The sequence below is a fragment of the Gallus gallus genome, chromosome Z (genome assembly GCF_016699485.2).
Source record: "Gallus gallus isolate bGalGal1 chromosome Z, bGalGal1.mat.broiler.GRCg7b, whole genome shotgun sequence".
Lineage (NCBI taxonomy): Eukaryota > Metazoa > Chordata > Aves > Galliformes > Phasianidae > Gallus > Gallus gallus.
Window position 1 is genome coordinate 48278929 of NC_052572.1, and position 21851 is coordinate 48300779.

General features: G+C 41.8%; 1 protein-coding gene across 3 annotated transcripts in view; it reads right to left on the reverse strand.

Annotated features, from left to right (window-relative positions):
* The window catches only part of FER (fer (fps/fes related) tyrosine kinase), a 179836-nt gene extending 169774 nt beyond the window's left edge, over window positions 1-10062 (reverse strand). For 2 of the 3 annotated variants that reach the window (XM_040656018.2, XM_413981.8), the window contains exon 1: window positions 9994-10062. The gene's annotated coding sequence lies outside the window, so the exon portion shown is untranslated. Of the gene's footprint in view, window positions 1-9433 lie in introns of all 3 variants that reach the window. The other variant, XM_046905745.1, reaches the window with a different exon arrangement.
* Window positions 10063-21851: the final 11789 nt, after the last annotated feature.

Genomic DNA, 21851 nt, shown 5'->3' on the forward strand with positions numbered 1-21851 from the left:
AATACACAATCTGTAAATTTTCTAATGGAATGTATAGACCTGCAATCAGATATTCAACTTAAAAATGTGGGCTTGTCTTTTTACTGGACTTTCATAATCCCTATCTTAGCAGAGAAAAATATCCTTTGTTTCACAATCATACCTTACTCATGTCCTCACTTTTTGGCAGTACGCACATTTTGAACAATTACTGTCAAAGATGAAGCACAGGAAGAGTAAAATTTCATCAGAAATCTCTGATGAATACCTTAAGGCCTCACTAAGAATTGCAGCCACTGCCATTGAACCAGACTGGTGTGTCAGCCTCACAAAAACAAGATCAAAATACCCCACTAGTCTTATGTTTTTCTCTCTTTTCTTTTTTAATGTTTTAAGAAAAAATATTTAAAATTAAAATGTTTTGTCACTTATATATTATCAATAGTGTGTATTTAGTGAGGGCTGCTCCAAAAGTAATGCCTCCTACTTTATTATGTTGGCCTGCAACATCAAAGGAGGACATAGGTGGTATGACAACAGAGGCAGAACCTTCCGAACAATATTCCATGACATCCTGTTGCTGTGTCACAGATGGCAGCAGAGAGGCAGCCTGACAAAATGGTGTCTGATGTGGAAGTGCGTATGAAGCAAAGGCGGGTCACTGAATTTCTCCATGTAGAAAAAATGGTACCTACTGATATTCACTGATACTTGCAGAATATTTATGAAGATCAAATAGTGGATGTGAGCAGTGAGGTGGTGGATGGTGTGTTTCAGTCTTGATGACAGTGAGTCACCTCCTCTGGTTCAGATTTTTATGAGGGCAGAATGAAAGCTCTTACTCATCACAGGTGAAAATACATAGTTAATGGTGGTGACTATGTTGGAAATTAGTGTTTTGTAGCTGAGATGTGCTCTATCAGACAGTGTTATTGTGCTCTTTGTATCAGTTGTAGTTTCCATAGAAACAAATAGGAGGCATTACTTTCGGAGCAACCTATGTACATGTAGCCCAAGACAATTTCGATTCATTACATGCAGCCCAGGCAAGCCAAAAGTTGAACACTCATGATCCAAAGGGAGGTGGAAAGCAAATGGATGAGGCCAGGTTCTTCTCACTGGTGTGAAGCAATAAGACAAGGAGAAAGACCTAAACCTTGAACACAGAAAGTTTCACACAAACACACAGAAGAATTTCCTTATGGTAACGGTGGCAGAACACTGGAACAGACTGCCCAGAGAAGTTCTGGAGACTCTTTCTATGGAGATATTCAAGACCCATATGAATGTCTACCTACGCGACCTATTGTAAAGCAGCTACTTCAGCAAGGGTGTTGGACTTGATGACCTCTTGAGGTTCCTTCAAATCCCTGCAGTTCTGTGTGTGATTCTCTGTGTACTACCCTCCTTGCTTCAATCTCCTATCAGGCAATTGTACAGAGCTATAAGGTCTCTCCTCAACCTCCTCTTCTCTAGACCAAACAATTTCAGACCCCTCAGCAAATCCTCATAGCTCTTGTTTTCCAATCCCTTCACCATATTTGGTGCTCTCCGCTGCACACAGTCAAGCAACTCAATGCTTTCTTGTGGAGGGGGGCCTAAAGCTGAACCAAGCACCCAAGGTGCAGTCTCACCAGTGCTACACAGAGAACCAAGATGACATTGATATTCTTGGTCACCTGGGCACACTGCTGGCTCATTTGTGTTCAGCTGGCTGACAACCAGTACCATCTACCCCGTTTTCTGACAGTCAACTTTCAAGCTGCCCTCTTCCAAGCCTACACTGCTGCACAGGACTACTATGATCCAACTGTATTATTTTCTCCCTGTGGCCCAACATCAGACAGAATTTCTCCCTGAAGCCAGAGCAATTACACTAAAGACTCACCAATGGTTTGTAATATGTGACAATACAGGTCTTTGTAAGAGAAAAATAGCATAGTTTCAAGTATTTATCATTCACTGAAAAGAAACTCAGAAAGCAGTATGGTGGTGGCTGCTTCTTTCCTCCTTCATTAAACTATCTACATCCTTCTGGTTTATTAAACACTCTGCTTAGTTAACTCATAGTTCATTCAGTCTTCCTAAGGTCACTTACTTCCTTGGCACTGTACCACATTAAATGTAGATCAGCCTCATGGTACTTTACACAGGAAGCTAGCCCATAAGAAACACAAGTCCAAGAACAGAGTCCCTTCCTCACAGCTGATTTTCCAGACTCTTTTACACTGCAGGTTATAAATCATATAATGTGATGTGATAAAAGGCACTGCCTGAAATTTTTATTTGCTGTAACTCATCTGGATGACTTTTCCTTTGTATGCTTCACATCCTGAAAGATGCTTACTGTGATAACTCCTTTTAGGTGAGAGAAAGTGATTCTCACTATAAGGGTAGTCACCCAAAATACCGATGATTGAACCAGACATTTGCAACTTCTCCAATATGGTTCTTGCAGTGCAAATTCAGATGCATAACAAATTCTAATACAAACACCTTACAAACACGTAACTCTTCAGGAAACATGAAAAAAGCTATCCTACTTTTTCAGGTTCAGTCAGTTCTGCTTGGATGTCCTCAGCATTCTCAGTTATAAAGAACACTCCTGAAATGCATTATCTCACTCGAAAATGTATAAATGGACTAAGCTTTAATTATGTTTACTTATATTATAACATACTGGATGTTAGAACAAACTGCAGCAAGTTGTGGACGCTTGACCTCCAACATCTCTGGAAAAAATGACGCTCAAGTGCACAAGAACAATAAAAAGCATGCACAAATGTTTGATGTGGAAATGTGTTTGCATACACAAGACTCGGTCTAAATGAACTTATCACAACAGCAGCTTGTTAGATTTTTTTCTTTTTTTTTCCTAACACTACTATTTCATTCTGCATGTTAGAAGTATTCTTTCCAGAGAAAATACCAAGCAACTAATTTTTTTTATTCATGAAATCAGCGTTCTTCAGAACATAGAACCACTGACAGTGAATCTTCAGGAAAAAAAAAAATGATGATAGAAACATTTGTATTTTATGCAAGAATTATTTAAATCCCTCTGTGAATTCTTGCCTTACTGTTCTCCTGCATACTTTAGGGGAATTTCACTAACTGCATCTTTAAATCTGAAATCCCAATTTAATCTAAGAAAAACCATGCAGTAAGACATGAGCCATCCTGTTGCAATAACTGGTAACAACCATCTGTTTAAATAGCTAAATTCGTAATGTCTTTATGGATCATACTGCAGACACAATCCAGATAAGATGATGATATTCTTATTTTCAACCTGCAGAGGAAGAGAAGGGCTGAATAAAACCGAGACTTCTGACCAGAGTTAAGCATGTAATTCCCCGTTTAAAAACAAATAAAAAGAATAATTCGGACAAATTACTTATTTTCAGATGTCGAAAAAGTTTCTTAATCAGATTTATTTAACACGTTTACTGATGAGGGATTTCCCACTCCAGTTTCAACATTCACCTGGTGCAAAAGGCAGAAATGTTCACTGAAAGGCCTTCCTCTTTCTTAAAAACCTTTAATTCTCTACAGCTTCTCAACTGCACACTGCATAGAATCATGGAATGGCTTGGGTTGCAAGGGACCCTTAAGATCATCTAGTTTCAATCCCCTGCTATAGGCACACATACCCCCTTCACGTACTGGAAAGCTGCTATAAGGTCTTCCTGGAGCTTTCTCCATGATGAAGAGCCCCAGCTCTCAGCCTGTCCTTGTAGAGCAAGTGCTCCAGCCCCCTGATCATCTCTGTTGCCCTCCTCTGAACCTGCTCCAGCAACTCCATGTCCTTCTTGTGTTGGGGGCTCCAGAACTGTATGCAGTATTCTACATGGGGGTCTTATAATAGCAGAGCAAAGGGGCAGAATCATTTCTCTCGACCTACTGGTCACTCTTTTCTTGATGCAACTCAGTATATGGTTGGCTGCAAGTGCACATTGTCAGCTCATGTTGAATATTTCGTCACCTGACTCTCCCAGATCCTTCTCCTCAGGGCTGCGCTCAGCCTTGACCCAACCTTTGCCCAACCTGAATCTGTGCTTGGGATTGCCCCAACCCAGATGCAGGACCTTGCACTTGGCCTTGTTGAACTTCATGACGTTGGCACCAGCCCACCTCTCAAGCCTGTCCAGGTCCATCTGGATAGCATCCCATCCCTCTAGCACGTCAACTGCACCACTCAGCTTCGTGTTGTCTGCAAACTTGCTGAGAGTGCACTCAATCCTACTGCCGCCTACGAAGATGTCAAATAGCATGAGTCCCAACACTGATCCCTGAGGAATGCCACTTGTTACCAGTTTCCACATGACCATTGCACAACTAACCATAACTCTATGAGTGCAACCATCCAGCCAATTCTTTACCCAGGGAGTGGCCCATCCATCAAATCCATTTTTCTCTGACTTTCAACTGCTAACACTCTTGTGCATTTGCAAATTAAGCATTTCCTTTCATTTGCTCAGCTTCTGTTACCACATCTTTTGAACTGAATCGGTAAGCAAACATATATATTACGGAAATGATGGAAAGGCAACTCTCCTTCAGAGAAAGTACACCATTCATAGTGGGCTTGGGGGTTTTTCTTGGTTTTTGTTTTTTTGGGGTGTGTGTGTGTGTGTGTGCGCGCGCTTTGTTTTTTCTTTTTAACACATAACAAATAAATGTGTGTGTGTGTTTTCTTTTTAACACATAACAAATAAACTCACACCAGCAAAAAGCAGGTGTGTGTTCTGCTTCAATGCTTTTTAGCTTTTTGTCAGTAGAAGGGCACTCCTTGAAACTGGCTACAAAAGCACATGTCACAACAGTCTGCTGAAAGGATAGGACATTTTTATTTTTTAAAAAAATATCTTTATTCAGCATTTTGTAGAATTGTTCACACTTTCACATTTTTTAAATTTAGGCACCTTATTTGCTGCACCCCTTCTCTGGAACAAGTTTAGTGGGGGCACTATCATACGTTAACGAACGTTTCCAAGCAGAAACCACTGCTATGGAGTCAGATATTCCCTAAAGGGGAAAAAAATAAAAGGAAATAAAATATATATTCAAAGGCTGTATCTTAACAGACCTGGTGGCAATATACTACACTTCATCATAAAAAAAAAAATTTAAAACTGCATAAAATTGCATAGCAGATAAGAGAAGCTTTAAGTATTCAAAGACTAAGCAGATTTATACTAAGACCGTACTCTTAATGGTTCATACAGTCACAGAGGTTAAACCTATTTATTCAACATTGTCTGAAATACTATGAACATGTTACTTGTCTGAGCATTAAATACCAAATATTCAATAAACTTATTCCTGCCTTCATTTAACATTCAGAAAATAATATTCATAGTACTCCAGTCCAGGCTGCTTTGTTCAGAGAAAAAATGAACAACTTACTATTGCCATTCTCAGTACAAACTGCAAACCATGTAAATACGATAATGTGAGTTTCAATATGCTGTAAAAGTATGGAACCAGATTTTCCAGTTTTTCTAAAGCAAGAAGTCATGCATAAACAGAGCTGAAAAAAAAAAAAAGTAGCAGAGCTGACAAATCAAGTAGTGAAATTAAACGATTAACAAATTGAGGATGAAAATCTAAAAGCCACCTTCCCCGGAACATGCATTATGTGATCATGTAATTACAATCCCCAATAAATGCCTGACTCATTTATTAGAGGATGGAGAACTCTGGGGATGATTCAGCGTTCTGTCAGAGGGGCTCATCTCCACAATGCCACCACACTCATCGCTGTAAATTTATGTCTCCCAGTTTCTTAACGGGCAGTTTCAAGGAACAAATGATCTGTGATTAATACACACTAATATTTCTCTAGATTCCATTTCTTCTTCTGTTGAAGAGTTCTCACATAACAGTAAACAATTTACAAACTTTTCACAGGTTGCCTCTATTACAAAGATAATTGATTTTTCATTAGGCCTTAATTGTGGTAATTTATTTTGATGCTAAGTATTAATTTCTTCATGCCTCAGCTCCTCCAGTTAAAATAAATAGCTTCCAAAACCATAATATGAAATAAAGGCTGGAGGCACTAAGATTTTATGATGAAAATTTCAAAAGACCTTGTGAAAGGACAGTCTTCAAACCAAGATCTGAACACCATGTAGAAAAATACTTAATTTTAGAGACACTTAAGTAGTTATTCGTTGCATATTTTCATTATTGGCACCTAATGAGCCTGTAGTTCCAAATGGATTACATTATCCTGAAAGCAGTATTGTAAAGCATATCTTGAATGACATTTTTCCTGTAACAATAGAAAGATTCATGTGATTGTGTCAATACAGAGCTACGTGACAGGAACGTCTCAAAGCGCACAACTACTGCTATTACACCACATTCAGCCAAACAAGAAACTAAGTGCAAGTCCTGGCCCAAGTAGTACCTCTGCCCTCAGCAGAAAAGAAGCACAGTGACACCAGAAAGCCTAACGAAATATCCCTGCCGCTCAAGGAGCAAACTCACAACACAGACATGACTAAGCAACCAGAACTATGTCCTTTCAAGCTGATTAATACATCTGGGAAATGAGGAGCTCTGACAAACGAGTACCCCTGGCAAGAGAACAGTCACCGAGCCACAGAACAGCAATGAGCATGGAGAGCTGTCTCCATGCTTGGCTGTGTCAAGTACACGTGCATAGTGAGCCAGTTAGTAACAAGCTCGGATGTGGGAAAGAAAACTGGAAACTAAGTTAAACCATTTGGCACCTTCCATGTACTGCAGAAAGGCAGTAATGTAAAGGAAATTGGTGACTGTAGATAAAACAGTGGTCTGAGACTTAAAGTAGAAGACGAAGTATAATTCAATCACTCAGATTAATAACCACACTGAGCACAAACTTACCAGGAACTTATCATCAGAGAGACACCCAGCACTGAGGAAATCTAAACTGCTTCAGACTCACTGCACTTGAAACAAACCTAACTCTGCACTTGAGCTTGTCAAAATGATTCAAAAAAATTACAGCTGTACCCTGAAATGTGATTTCATGATATGAGATGACAGCAATCCAAATTCCTGGTCACAAGAAGTTGTCCTTAAAGAAAAAACAAGTAATTATGGATACACCCTGCATGTTAAGTGCTTACAAGACTTCCTGTGCACTGGGCACCGTGCACCACCACACATGTACCTCTGAAAAATAAAGGCAACCATCCGCTCAAAATCCAAAAACAAAGTCACAAATTCCAATAATCTGCTATTAATAATTCTCAAAATAAATCTTCTCTACGACACTGTAGTCACCTAATGCAAACGTAATACAGCAGAAATGTGCATATTTACGCACATAGTACTTCATGTACTTTTACTCCTTAATTAAAAGGCAAATAGTCAACCATTCCAAGTCTCCCTCTCCTGTATAACAATCCTCCCTGCTCAAGTTTTCTAAATCTGTGATTATAAGCCAAATACATGAAAAATGTAACTCAGCAGTACTACAGGGCAGTCTCCTTTATCTCCAGATAAGAGGGCGTACACAGTTTACTTTCCGCAGAAGTTAACTTCAGCTCTCCTCTTGCCGCTCCTCCTCCCTCCCCTCGGCCAAAGACTCCCCCTTCCTCTTCCAGACCCACTTCCCACACACTGAAGAAAAATCCTCCTCCCTGCGAAGCGGTGACCTCATGCAGCTCGCCCACCTCCTTGTAAGGCGCAGTGCCGGCCAGCTGCCAGCCCATGGACCAACAGGACGGCCCACCTCCCCGTGCAGCAGGCAGGAAGTGGGGTCTCTGAGCAGGCACTGCACAGGCCACGGGAAGCCTGCCTAGGCCTGGAGCCTAGAACCAGCCTGCCTGTTGTCAGCAAACCCTCCTGCATGCTTTGTGAAGCACCCGGGCACAGAACGCCTTCAGCAAGAGAAATAAAACTGCAGTACCTGCTTAGAGTGCAGCACACAGTCACTTGCTCTTGCTTCCCTGTGTTCAGTCTCCTCCTTACAGTGAAGCACATGTTAACTCGCCCCCTTCCTAAGGAAGGCCCACTTTTCCCTCACATCACCCTGCCTTAGAATCGTCCCATCCCCTACCCCAGCCTGTGCTCACAGTCAAGTGACAGAGATTTCAGATGTGCTTAACACAGCAGTCCAAACACCAACTGAAGGAGAACATTCCTGAGAGATTCAGTAATGAATGAAGTTACACTTGTGGGCAAGCAGGAAAGGCTGAGGCTGCCCTGAGAAGCTGTGGATGTCCCATCCCTGGAGCTGTTCAAGGTCAGGCTGAATAGCACCTGAATGAAAGGGTGTCAACCCTGCCTGCATCACAGAGGCTGAAATTAGATAATCTTTGAGGTCCCTTCCAACACAAATCATTCTATGATTCTGAGGATCTTGGTGATAATTAAATCATAAAATCAGAGAATCATTAAGGTCAGAAAAGACCTCTACGACCATCTAGTCCAACTGTCAACTCTTGCCCTTCAGTGTCACATGCATGTTTCCTGAACGACTCCAGAGACAGCCACTCCACCACCTCCCTGGGCAGCCTGATCCAATGCATTACTGCTCATTCTGAGAGATTTCTTCTAATATCCAATCTGAACCTCCCCTGATGCAACATAAGGCCTTACCAATCTTTTGGTCAGTCAGAAAGGAACCTTGCATGTATAGGGCTTCTTATATATCTTTCCCTCCTAAGATGTACCGCCAAAGCTCAGCTCCTCTGGGGGTAACACTGCACAATCAGACATCCCTAAGTTGCAGCACCACTGACAGTGTGCCATAACGGATCAAAAGGAGGACACAGGTATTTGTCACGCTAACAGTAATCATTACCGTAACTCATCCTGTAATATGTGCATCAGTAGCAACCTGTTTTGTCTGCAGACAGATTGGAAGTATCAACTTCCCACCTCCTGGCACCTTCCAAAGACTCGCACACACAGCACACCGCATCAGTGATCTCTGCTGGAAAACACGCCTTTGCCGGCTATGACCTTGTCAGTACACTTAAAATAACACCCATTAAATTCTTTTGGTCTTGAAAATCAAGAGTTTCAGATGTGGCCCATATTGCAACTAGTTCAAAGATGCTGAAAAACGAGATAAGGCAGAGCATCAGAGCTGTTCTGAGGAAGTTTGTTAAAGAGCGTGGGAAAGTTATGTCACATCGTTGGGAGGTTCCACTTCCTTTTTCTCCTGTTAGGAGAACAGAAAACGGCTTGTTGAAAAGAGCAACAAACCCAGAGGTGCCCACGCCAGTGAGTATGTTCAATGGAAAAGAAGCATTCCTGCATGGAAAACAACAGGTAACGCCATTCTGCGTGCTTCATCTTCACGCACCAAACACGTGAGCTTGCCGTGCCCCCCCAAGACGCCAAGCCCAGGAGCTGACACGCCGTATCTGCCTGGAGTGTATTCTGAGAACATCACACACACACACTGCGGCCTTAAGAAGTGCCTGTTACACCCTCGAAACCGAACCTGCGAGGAGTTGAGAAGTCTCCAGCCCTCAAGGAGGGGAACAAGGAGCGGTGGGGCGGACTGCGGCGTTCGTGGGGGGGGACACACAGCAGAGCGGCAGTCGCTGACCCTCGGCTCGCGACAGTGTCGCCGCCGGGCGCTGCCCTCTTCCTGTCCGCTCCGCCGAGCTCGGACCCCCCGGCCCCAGCAGCAGTCCCTAGGGCGGGGGCGGGGATGGCGCCCGCCGCGCCTCCTGCCTCGCGGGGCGGAGCCCCCGCCGCCGCCGGGTGGGCTGGAACCGGAGCCACCGCCCCGCGCCGGGCCGGGCCGGGGGAGGCGGCTGGATGCCGCCACAGCCCCTTCGGAGGGAAGCGCGAGCGGCGTCCGCCCCGCCCCGCCCCGCCCGCAGGTGAAGCCCCGCGCCTGGCCGGGCTGGGCCTGGCCTACCCGCTCCGCGTCCCCCCTCCCCGCGGAACGGCCGGGCCAGACCGGGCATGAAGTGGGCAGCCGCCCCCCGAGGGCCCGGCGCTGGTGGCGGGGCGCGGGCACCAGCGGCGGCGGCGCGCACGGCACCCACCTACCTGACAAGCCGAGCCCCTCCGCCACGGCAGGCGTCACAACCCCTCCAGTACCACGTGACGGACGACGGCGAATCAGCTCCCGGCTGCCTTCTCCCGCTCAGCCACTCCTGGCGCTCTCCGCCCCCGGGTGACGCTCAGTCGCTACCGACCAATGAGCGAGGGAACACGCGCCACAGCTGCCGCCCCTCGGCTCAGAGGGCGACTCGATTGGCGGAAGGAGGGGAGGGGCGGGGCTAGTGCGGCGGTCTGGTGCTGGGGGGTGGTGGGTGGGTTTCCCTCACGGCACAGCGGAGGCTGTGCTACGGGCACGCCCCAGACCTGACCTGGCTGGCGCCGGCCGCGGGTGCGGGTGTGGGGGAAGCGGTCCTGAAACGTCCTAGGGAGGAAGGCATCTTCGAGAAGTGCCTGGTGAAGATAAATTGTGTAAATAAAGACGTAAATCATACAACCCCACTGAAAAATAGTGCTCCACAGCTTACTTTGGGTTGGGTTTTTACTAAACGTGTTTTAATGCTACTCTTAACCTTCATAATCTGGCACCTAAGAGCAGTCTCAGAAAATAAGTGTATGTCTTCTTGTTAGCATCATGCACTCACAAGCCAATATTGCCGCATAAGAAATCCACCTGAGAGTGAGGTAGGCGGCTAGGTTCAGGCATTAGCAGCTGGAGCAGAATGTTTGCATAATCACAGCCCTCAGCTGCAAGTACAGTGGGTTTCAAGCATCTAGACAGTTGGTGGTTTGTTTAATGGTAAATCATAGAAATTAGATAAGAACACCACGAGAATATGGCAAATCATGAGGAAATACCTGATGGGCACTGCTATTTGTGGGTGACCAGGCAGCAAGCAACACCGAGACAAAACAAAAGGGAGTTAGGTGCTGAGGTGTTATTGTGACACTATATTAAGAGGTTTGGAGAAACTTTATGGATAGAAAATTTCGATCTTGTCTGTTTTGTCAACAGTGGTCTGGAAAACAGGACCTGAGCAGAGCAACCACATGCCACGCCAAGGCTTCCCAAGCTAGAATTTGTGTGTAGGCCAGTGTGTATAAAAAACACTGGTGGTTTAAGATTTATTTTACCTGCAGGTACTTTACAACCACGTAATATTTTGTATAAAAATTAATTAACATGATCATACTCAATTTTCATTGAAATAATCAAAGATTTTATGAAAAGTGCAGGCATAAAAAGCCTTAATCGGTCTGATTTCAGCTGTGTTTAGACTTACCCTGTATCCTATTGTGTTGGGCGGATAGCTTCACTCAAGCTTTTTAGAGGGTCGAAGAAGACCTTTTATGATGATGACTGTTGTTTGGTAAATTAACTCTCCCAGAGAGCCTAAAATCAGATGAAAACTGGTATACATTGGTATTAGAGCAAAAAAAAAGGTACTTCTCCTTTTATTTTCTGCTTAGAATGTTTAGAATTAGAATTACCAAAGGACTGTCTTCACTTTTTGAGGAAGAAAGGGTTAGTGGTTCCTTTTTGTGGTAAGTTTAAATTTTCAAACCTTTCATACATTTATTAAATTAAAAAAAAAAAAAGTGTAGGCCTGTGCTATATTCAGTGCAATGTAGTGCAGACATATGCAAGCTTGTTTGAAATTCACATTGTTCATTTCGTTTAGAAATTGCAACCAATAATAGAACATAGAAAGCATTAGAAGTACATTTGCACTGCAATTTTTAGCCAAAATGGACAAGTTTATTCCTACCAGACTGAAGATACAGTCCTCTGTTTTCACCACCCCAGACTTCTTGTTCTCCACTCAGCGCAATGCATGATCTCTTCTGCCCCTCTCAGGAAGCAGAGGAGTCAAATTCTGCAAGTATCCAAAGGAGAAAAAGAGGATCAGGGAAATGAAAGATCTCACTTCAGCCCGTTCTCTCAAAATTCCCAAATGTACTGTCTTCCAACCTCCCTACTTCAGTCCAACTCAAGTTAAATCCATACTTCTATGCTGAAGTAAATCTGGTCACTGCCATTACCTTGAATCTGCTAGTATGGACAGTGGTAGCACAGAAGCGTGGCTTTAGACCTGGCTGCAAAATACAGAAGGCACTACAGGAGCTCAGGGAGTTGGACAAATGCTGAGGTCTGTGGTACAGCACCTCAACACCTACCAGGCAGAGTTCTTTCTGGTCAAACTAGCTGGAGCAATAGTATCTGTCTAGGAAAATTACATGAAGAACTCTGTGTAGTACCCTGGTTCTGTCTTCACCTCTCACATTACTCATCCTCTGTGAACTCATGCTTTAATTTCTGCTAGCTTCCTAATTACCAGATGATTTTCAGTCACTGTGACCCTAGAATAGATCTAGTCCTTCTAGAGTCATCATGACCCTAGAAATCCCAGGGAGTTTGCTTCTACTCAGTCAAGCTCTAGGTTTCAGTAGTTGTTTTCTTTTTGCATTTTTGTCTGTTTGATTGTTTGTTTTCTGCAGTCTTCTGGTACGTTGCCAGCCCATAGTTCATTCAGCACATTTTCATAATTTTGAAACTTCCTCTCTACCTTTATCTAATCTCTTTGTTTATTGCTCGTTGCCTAAACTTCCTGAACGCTACATGCAAGTTGTCTGGTTTGTATTGCTGATACTCATTTTGAAAAACCTGAAAGTTATTCTTAGGAGACAGATACCGTAGTGTTATATTACTTCAAGAATGACACCAACTTCAAATTATACTACATGCCTGGAAGGGAAATAAAAATGTAGGAAACAGAGAGAGAGGGAAAGTTCCTCATTATCACTCCTTCAAGATGCTAAATTTATGTGGAAGTCACTGCAAAATTCAACATCAAAAGATCTAATGGATATACTTCAGAATTCTATTATACACACATCAGTAATACAGAGAAGTAGTTATAGAGGTAGAGTAAAATATTGCAAAGAGACGTCAGTGAGGGATAAAAATAGAAAGGAAAAATCTCTGGTAATCTCAGGTTTTTGACCAACAAGGTTCCTTAATCCCCAAAAACAGCACAATAATTCTTCCCTGTTAAGTTAGATTTGCTGCGGCTCCTTGATGAGTTAAGCATGAATGAGTACCTTCTTCTGTGTTATTGTACATCTTGGGGGAAAAAAAGAAAAAAAGAAAAAAAAAAGGAAGTTTTACTATTTTACTTATTCTCTCTGTATTTACTATTATTATTCTTATAACAAAATACTATAGATGGATTTTAATACCTGCACACACTGTGGAAAGGCACCGGAGCTTTTGTGTCACATATAGAGTGCTGTTATACCACTATTATGAAAATGCATGAAATTTACTCTGATTCTTCTATTGCATAACTAGAGAATAACATCATAAAACCTAGGCATGTTAAAGCAATAAAATGAAGACCGTGTGAGTGCAGAGCAGAGCAAACAGATGAACTTCTTCTTTTCACCTCTGCCATAGGCATTCTACTTGAACAGACCTCTCTCTCTGCCTCAGTATTTCTTTCTATAAATAGTAACTTAAATACTTTCCTTGAGGGATGTTAGAAGGCAGAGATTATCAGTATGTATAAAGCATCTTCAAACTGTTGTATGGAAAAGGTAAACAAATGCAAGCAGTAAGATGCAGAATAAGTGTATTTGAATTATTTCTATCATTGGTCATGAAAGTCTGATTTTCATATTCTTTTTAAAGATTTTCATGATTACTTGATATATTTCTGTTCTCTACCCTTCTTTTTCTCCTACCCCCATTTTGTGCTTCATATTTTGAATTTCAATGTCTGTTGCTATGACAACACCACGATCTGACTAGTGCTGCCTTCAGACCCTTTTCAAGTCTGTGCTGTGTTATTTAAAACCACACATTTTGTGTTTAATGTGCCTGGAGATTTCCTCAGAGTAACCTGACAGGGTTTTCCCAGTTTTAAACCCTAGTAACTACTATTTATTGCTTTTCTGTGCATCTACATATATTACCTTGAATAATTGCCTCCCTTGGGCATGGCGGCTAAATAGAAGACAGTGGGATCTGCAGAAGAAAACATTTGTCATTTATATGTGAGATATATTTCCATATATGTGAGTTTACATATACAGGCAGGCAGGCACATGTGCCTATAGGCATACAGTCACGCGCAGTTTATTAGTTGTAATAGTTGTGTGCAGGATGGACTCTGCAACAAAACCTCTGAGAGAATTCAGACTATCAGCTTACTCACAACAGAAAAAAAAATAGGTGCAAGCATGTTCTGTTTAATTTCAAAGATGAGAAGAAAAACTCAGAGGTCAGAAGGGAAGATTACCAATGATTTGAGAAAACTGAAGGCATGATTCACTCTTATAAAGAGCTAGTGATTCTTGCAAACGCTTGAATAGAAAACAAGCACATAATGGAAAGCCAGACGTAATCTGTTGCTAAGGACAAGCATTCAAATCTCTGATTTCCTAAGGCTGTTTAAATTCCTAATAAATTTACAGATGTTATCATTAATTAGAATTATATGCTGCAACCTAAAAGGTAGTCACAGATATGCTGCTCAGTTCCCAGAACAGGCAGAGCTGTAGTCTGCATCTGGGATGTAAATGATGCACTGCACTGGTTAGTGATGAGGGAGGGAACCAAAGTGGTCAGAAGCCCCATGGATATATTCCTGTGCACTTAGGCCAATTAAAAAGCCATTTGCAGAGCTTATGTAAAGTCATTGCAGTCACCGGACCCCTACTCTTAATATGCAAGCCTCAGTTTATTGTGTACATCAGGTGGCATTGCAGACTGATGCACTGTTTTCTGGTTTTGTTTTCCCTCCTTTAGTTCTACGGAGCAAGCATTGCTAACCTGTAATATTCTCTTCCTGAAGAAAAAATAAATAAAAAATAAAAAAAGTGTGATCTGCTCTGAAGAATTATTTCAAGTTTCCCTTCACTTTCTGACTTAAAAGCTAGTCATTACTCTTCAACTTGAGGAATAACAATAACGTCTCAGCTAAATGTCTCTCCTGGAAAGTCATGGGACTTTTATTGTGCTTCTTAATTACGTGGACTAGAGAAAGTTGTGGATGCTTCTTCACGTGGTCCAAAAACCACCTGGTCAATATAAAATAAAAGCACTGTGAATTTTCTATTGATGTTTTCTCTCAGACTGTAGATTCATGATGTGGAGTCTGCAGGTAGAATAACTTACATCAGTCTTGCGCCTTCTACCAAAACTTCCACCACCAGGTGTTCCTCTCCTTACTCTCCGTCGTGCTGTTCCACCACTTGTGCCCACAGACATTCAGAAGTTTATGCAACAGTTCTGTGAGGTAGACAAAGGAAATGACCCAACTTGAAAAAAAGAGTCTGCTATCCTTTTAAATAGATTCTACATACATAAATTTTTATATTTGGTCACTGCCACTTCCTCCACTCTTGGAGGAAGAGACAAAGTGTAGTTTCACGCATGCTTAACTATGTTAAATGTTTCACTGCACATACAGCTTTGTAAATGGATGAAATAGTTGTATTAAGAAAAAAGCACACTGAAGTAGAACTCCACTGTCAGGTAATCCTATCCCTCTCTCACATTGCACGTCCTTTTTCTCATGCTGCAATATATTCCTCTGCCCTCGGTCAAACTGACACAGCTATGGGTGGGATTACCTTCTGACCAAAACTGATAAGCATAAACAGAACAAAATAATCTTTAAGATAGGAGATTTTGATCCATGAACTGTAAGTTGAGCCTTTGCTTCATGACATCATTTGTCTTTTGATGTATGATGATTTAATCCATCAGAATAGTTTATGATGATGCCTGCTGTGGTGAAGGGTACTTGTCTTTCTAAAATGAAAGCAGCAGCTGAAGATAATTCTTCAGGAAAAGATAAAGGTCAACATCTTGATTACCTTGAAAATCTGCAAGAAGGCAGATAGGACACAGAAGGGGGAGTTTGTAAGATTACATTCTTCTTATGTGTCTTCTCTAAGGAGAATCATTTAGGATGAGGAGTGTATAAACTGGTACCCAAAGCAACATGGTGAGTTGAGTAACCTGACATCTTCAAAGGCTGATGATGAGAAGTCATAGAATCATAGAATTACAGGATACTTAGAGTTGGAAAGGGCATTTAAAGGTCATCTAGTCCAACTCCCCTGTAGCCCAGGACCTGGTCCAGCCTCACCTAGAAAGCTTGTTTGTGCAGTCAACTTACATTTACTTACATTTCATCCTTTGTCTGATGTCAAAGATAATTCTAATATTAAATCCTGTTAGAGATTTTTCCTCAGGTTCCCATTTCTGTACTTCTTTTTTTTTTCTTTCTTTCTTTTCTTTTTTTTTTTCTTTTTTTTTTCTTTTTTTTTTCTTTTTTTTTTTTTTTTTCCTGTGTGGGATATGAGTTGCTCTGTGCTTTGAAATTTTGGTTTTGCATCCCAAATGCAGGTCAAGGAAAGAGCTGAAGTATTACTGATGCTTCAGTGTCAGAAAAATCATATTAAAATCCTGTGTCTTTTCAGACCAGATACATCTTGTCTGGCAATATTTTTCATTACCTTTTAGTAACAGGAGAAGCACCACATAATTGCATGACATGCAGCAGGAGAACTTAGGTAGAGACAACTCCAGAGTTCCCAAGGAAGAAAAAGTCGATTTTATCATTATTGACATTGAAGCTCTTAGGGAGAGATACAAGAACTTTCTTTTCAAGATTTTTAAAATGGGAGGGGAGAGAGAAAGAAAGAATCAATAGATTTCTTGGGTTTAAATGCAAAGTTCTCTACAGCTACATGCTATTATTAAAAGTATAGCCAGTGGGTTAGCTCCTAGCTCTGGAAATTCAGTTCATGCTTCCTGGGGTGTGTAACGTAATACTGTAATACTGGTCAGTCAATAAGTCTTTATCAGACTCTGCCACTTCTCTACAAGGTAGGTAGTCGCTAGAAGGTCTACACAGTCTCTTAAAGATGAGTGAGTGTGCATACACTTTTTAAAGATTCTTTGGTCAGCAAAGCACACTGAAACCATCAGTAGGATTTGCAAATGAGATTTTTATGGAACAGCTATCATTATTCCACGTAGTGGGAAGCACTCCCTGTAAAGTACTGCTACTCTGTATACTGAAGCCAATGTATATCAACATCAGTGGAGTGGTAGTACATCCAATGCCCAAGAATATGAATTCCACAGCTTGCAACAATATACACCAAATGAAAAACAGGCAGATATCCATCCTCCAGCTTTGAACAACTGCAGGTAAAACTGCAGTAAATTGATTAGTGGCTTTTACTTTTTTGCCCTCGTCTCATCAGTTACAGTAAATCAGTTGTGCCCTCTAGAATCCAAAGCAGTATAAGACAATCTTAGTTGCTTCAGATTCATTGTTTAAATATTGAGGTCTGCAAGAGATATTTAAAAGAAAATGTTTATGAAGATATTGTTTGCTTTGTTTCAGAAATATTAACTTTATCCCTGTTTTATCTGTACAGTGTGTGATGACAGTACTTACTGTAATACACAAGCTTTCTTCCTGCTCTGATAGGTATTCTATGATTATACTGATACTATTTTTGTAGAACCTGCACTAGAATTGCTAATGTAAGTGCACAGAATAAAATGTCTGCAGCTTATCAGCATTCCTCACATGCTATTAAATATGAAATTACAGAAATTGCTTGGATATTTTGTATTAAATATCTGGAACAGTGTTAGTGTTTAGCTAAAAAAAAAAAAAAAAACCTTTTCCAAGAGAGAAAATACAGTTTTGTTCTAATTTATTATGACCCTTTTCGATAATCAAACTAGCACATAGATAGACACATTTTACATATTTATCTAAGTCTCTTTTTTATATATTTTATAAATGCAACAACATGCCCAGCCTTGAAAACAGCGTGTGGGAAGATTGGCCTTGTTGCACTGTGGTGAGTTTAATTATCTCATAATACTTTAAAATGGATTTTCAAATAAAGTACATAATCTGATGTTTCCAGTGGCACCTTTTCTATAGATAATCCAGGCAAGCATCTGTAAATATAAACATCTGATGTTATTATTCTGTCTCTGTTCAAGCAAGACATGGAAGCTTTACTATCTTGAACCCTCACTATATGTGAACTCCATAAGTATTTGTCACCGTGTGACAAATTTAGGTGCCTTAACCCCATAGTGACAATTTAGACACCTAAATTTAAGTATTGTTATGTAAATGTGTACAGCTGGACTCCTCAAAATGTAGTTAAGAAAAGAGGTGCCAGGTCACAGGGAGAGCTAGGTGCTTTCTAAGGGCCAGTGTCTCCCCAGGAGTCATGAAGTCAAGAATTCTAGAGACCTCAATGGCCAGCTCACCACCCCTACCAGGGAAGGAGCAGGGTGGATGGGGGCTGCTGGAATTAGGATGGGAGCCCCATTTCCAGGATACTTTATAGATCTGTGAGGATCTGGCAGGTCCAAGATCAAGCCAAGAGGTTAGCCAACAGGTCTGCATCTGTAAAATGTGTGAGCAGATGTGGAGCACTCCTAAGAATCAAAAGTCTTGGGCTAAGCTTAATTGGAACCTCTGTGCACATCGGGAGGGTGCTGCTCCACCATGTAGGTGAGGATCCTGCGGAGCCCACGGAGACAGTGGGGGAGAACAAAGGAATAGAGGAACAGAGACCTTTTTCTGAGGGTCAAAGAGAAAAAGAAAATCTGCCTCATGTGAAAGAAGGGACAAGCAAGGCAGAGAGAGTACAGAGAAGTTGTTAGGATATGCAGGGAGAAAATTAGAAAGGCAAAAGCCCAGCTTGAACTAAACCTGGCTGTGAGAATACAAGAAAAAAGGTTCAGAGCAGCAGCTGTGGAGCAAGATAAACAACACCTGGCCAGTGTAGTAAAGAGAACAGTAAACTTTTTAATAAAGATATTAACAGTAAGAGGAGGGCAAAGGAGAATCTCAAGACTTTACTGGTGATGTGGCAGAAAACATGACCACTGAGGATAAGGAAAAGGCTGAGATTCTCAATGCCTTCTTTACTTCTGTTTTTAAAAGTCATATCAGTTATCCATAGGGTACTCTACTCCCTGACCTGGAAGTCTGGGATGGGTAACAGAATAAACCCCCCACAGTTCATTTGGAGACAATTAGAGACCTACTACTCCACTTGGACTGTCACAAGACCATGAGGCAGGATGGGAACCACCGAGCGTGCTGAGAAAGCCAATGGAAGTAACTGACAAGCTGTTTTCCACCATCTATCAGCAACCAGAGAGGTCCAAGAGGATTGGAGGCTAGCCAACATGACTTTCATCTATAAGAAGGAGGATCTGGGGAACTACAGGATTGTCAGCCTGACCTCAGTGTCAGGGAAGGTTGTGGAACAAATTATCTTGTGTGAGATGACATGGGATCAGACCCGATCAGCATGAATTCACAAAGGGCAGGTCCTGCTAGACCAACCTGATCTCCTCCAATGATCGAGTGACTTGACTGGTGAATGAGGGAAAGTCTGTTGAGATAATCTACCTAAACTTCAGCAAAACCTTTGACACCGTCCCACAGTATTTTCTTGGGAAAGTCAGTATCCTAGCAGCACCCACAACTTGGGTAGATACATTCTTTGCTGGGTAAAGAACTGGGTGGAGGGCTGGGCACGAAGAGGTGAAAGGAGTTAAATCCAGCTGGCGACTACTCACGAGTGGTGTTCCCCAGGGGTCAATGTTGGAGCCTGTTCTGTTTAATATGTTTAATGATGAGCTGGATGAGAGGATTGAGTGCACCCTCAGTAAGCTTGCAGATGATACCAAGTTGGGAGGAAGTGTCTATCTGCCTGAGGGTAGGAAGGACCTGCAGAGGGATCTGGACAAGCCAGGTAGCTGAACTGAGGCCAATGGGATGAAGTTCAGCAAGATCAAATTCCTGATCGTGCACTTTGGCCACAACCTCAGGCAATTCTACAGGCCTGGGGCAGAGTGGCTGGAAGACTATGTGGGGGAGATGGACCTGGGGGTGTTGGTTGAGGCTCACCTGAACATGACCCAGCAGTATGCCCCAGTAGCCAAGAAGGCTAATGGCATCCTGGCTTGTATCAGAGGTAGTGTTGCCAGCAGGAGCAGGGAAGTGATATATACCCCTGTTTTCAGCTCTGGGCCACACCTCAAATACTATGTTCAGTTTTGGGACCCTCACTACAAGAAAGACATCAAGGCCCTGGAGCGTGTCCAGAGAAGGGCAACAAAGCTGTTGAGGGATCTGAAGCACAGTTGCAATGAGGAGTGACTGAGGGAACTGGGGTTGTTTAGTCTGGAAAAAAGAAGGGTCAAGGGAGATACCACTGCTCTCTACAACTAACAGATAAGGAGATTGTGCAAAGGTGGGGGTTGACCTCTTCTCCTTCATTAACTAGTGATAGGACTAGAAGGAATGGCCTGTAGTTGTGTCAGGGGACATTCAAGTTGGATATGAGGAAAAATTTCTTCTCCAAAAGAGTGGTTAGGTACTGGACAGGGCTGCCCAGGGAAGTGCTTGAGTCACTGTCCCTAGAGGTGTTCAAGAAATTGTTTAGATGTTGTACTGAGGGACATGGTTTAGTGGGGAAATACTGGGGGTAGGTGGACAGTTGGACTAGATGATCTTGGAGATCTTTTCTAACATATGATTCTAAGCTTCTATTAGATCTATTGATGCACTCAGTATCCTAGCAGCAGGTTACCAGGAATTAATATTTGAGAAAGATGGAGTCCCTTTTTGTGGTCTGCTGCTTCACCACTCTGGTTTGTCAACATTTCTTGTATTAGGTATTCAAAATTGGATGCAGTATTATTCTAGTTGTTCTTTACAAAGCGTAGCATAAAGCTGAGTAGCCCCTTCCTTCAGTCTGTGCTTGAGTGAGTGATGTCCAGGTTGATAATGGCTTTCTTTCTTGCCCAGCTATACATCTGGTTTGTGCTAAGCTTACTGCATAGCAGGACCTCCATGTGTCTTCTACTACTGCAGATCCCCAATTTTTTAGTTTTTGCATCCATAGAAGCCTAATCTGGATATAGGAATACAACAAGAGATAATGTTTAAAGTCAAGCCAGACTTGCAATATATTTGGTGAATGAAGTTGAAAAGAGAAAAGAGAAAAGGTACTTCAGAAGTTTAAGGACTAGACAAATGAATGTTGATCAAGGGAGTTGGATTCTGTCCATGCCCTTGTTGTACAGATCTTGTATGGTGTTGATGTATGAGTAGCAGTTTTGAGAATCATGACCCTGATATTTCCCTCCCTTAGAGTACCCAATGTAGCAACTTTAATGAGAATATTTTAAGATAGTTCTTTGTATGCAATTAAACAAAGTTGTAGTAAGTTTACTACATTCCCTGCAATCCTGTTTTTTATTTCTTCAGTACAGAAATCATTTGTGTAAGTATAAGCAGTGATATCTGTCCTTTCTGTATTTTTTTTCTTTCTTCAGTTTTTTAAAACAATAGCACTATCTAAAAATGTTTCTCACATTCATCTTGAAATGCCAAATGAATATTTACATGAAGCCAGCTGTCACCAGATGGCACTACAGAAAATCTAGTATAAGTTAGTGCAAGCCGGAGAGTCATATCCATCCCTAATTCTATATTCATTTGATAGCTGGATTTGATGATAGCTACATCATTAAATCCAGGAAGAAATCCTTTGTTTTTCTTATCTTGAGTCTCATTGCTTACTTGGCACAAATTGGCTGCCATGCATAATGGATGTTGAGTCTCACCAACAAGTTGTCTGAAAAGTTTGTTGTTTATTGTGAAAGTCTGTAACAACGCTCTAGAAGACCAGTAAAGGCTTGTGGTAAATGCATCTGTTTTTTGTTTCATTTATCTTAGTCTGTCCCTGGCAGAAACTGTCAGATAGCTACAGTTGAAAATTATTATCTGATAAGCTGAATTAAAAATAATCACAATTGTAAGTGCTTTTCC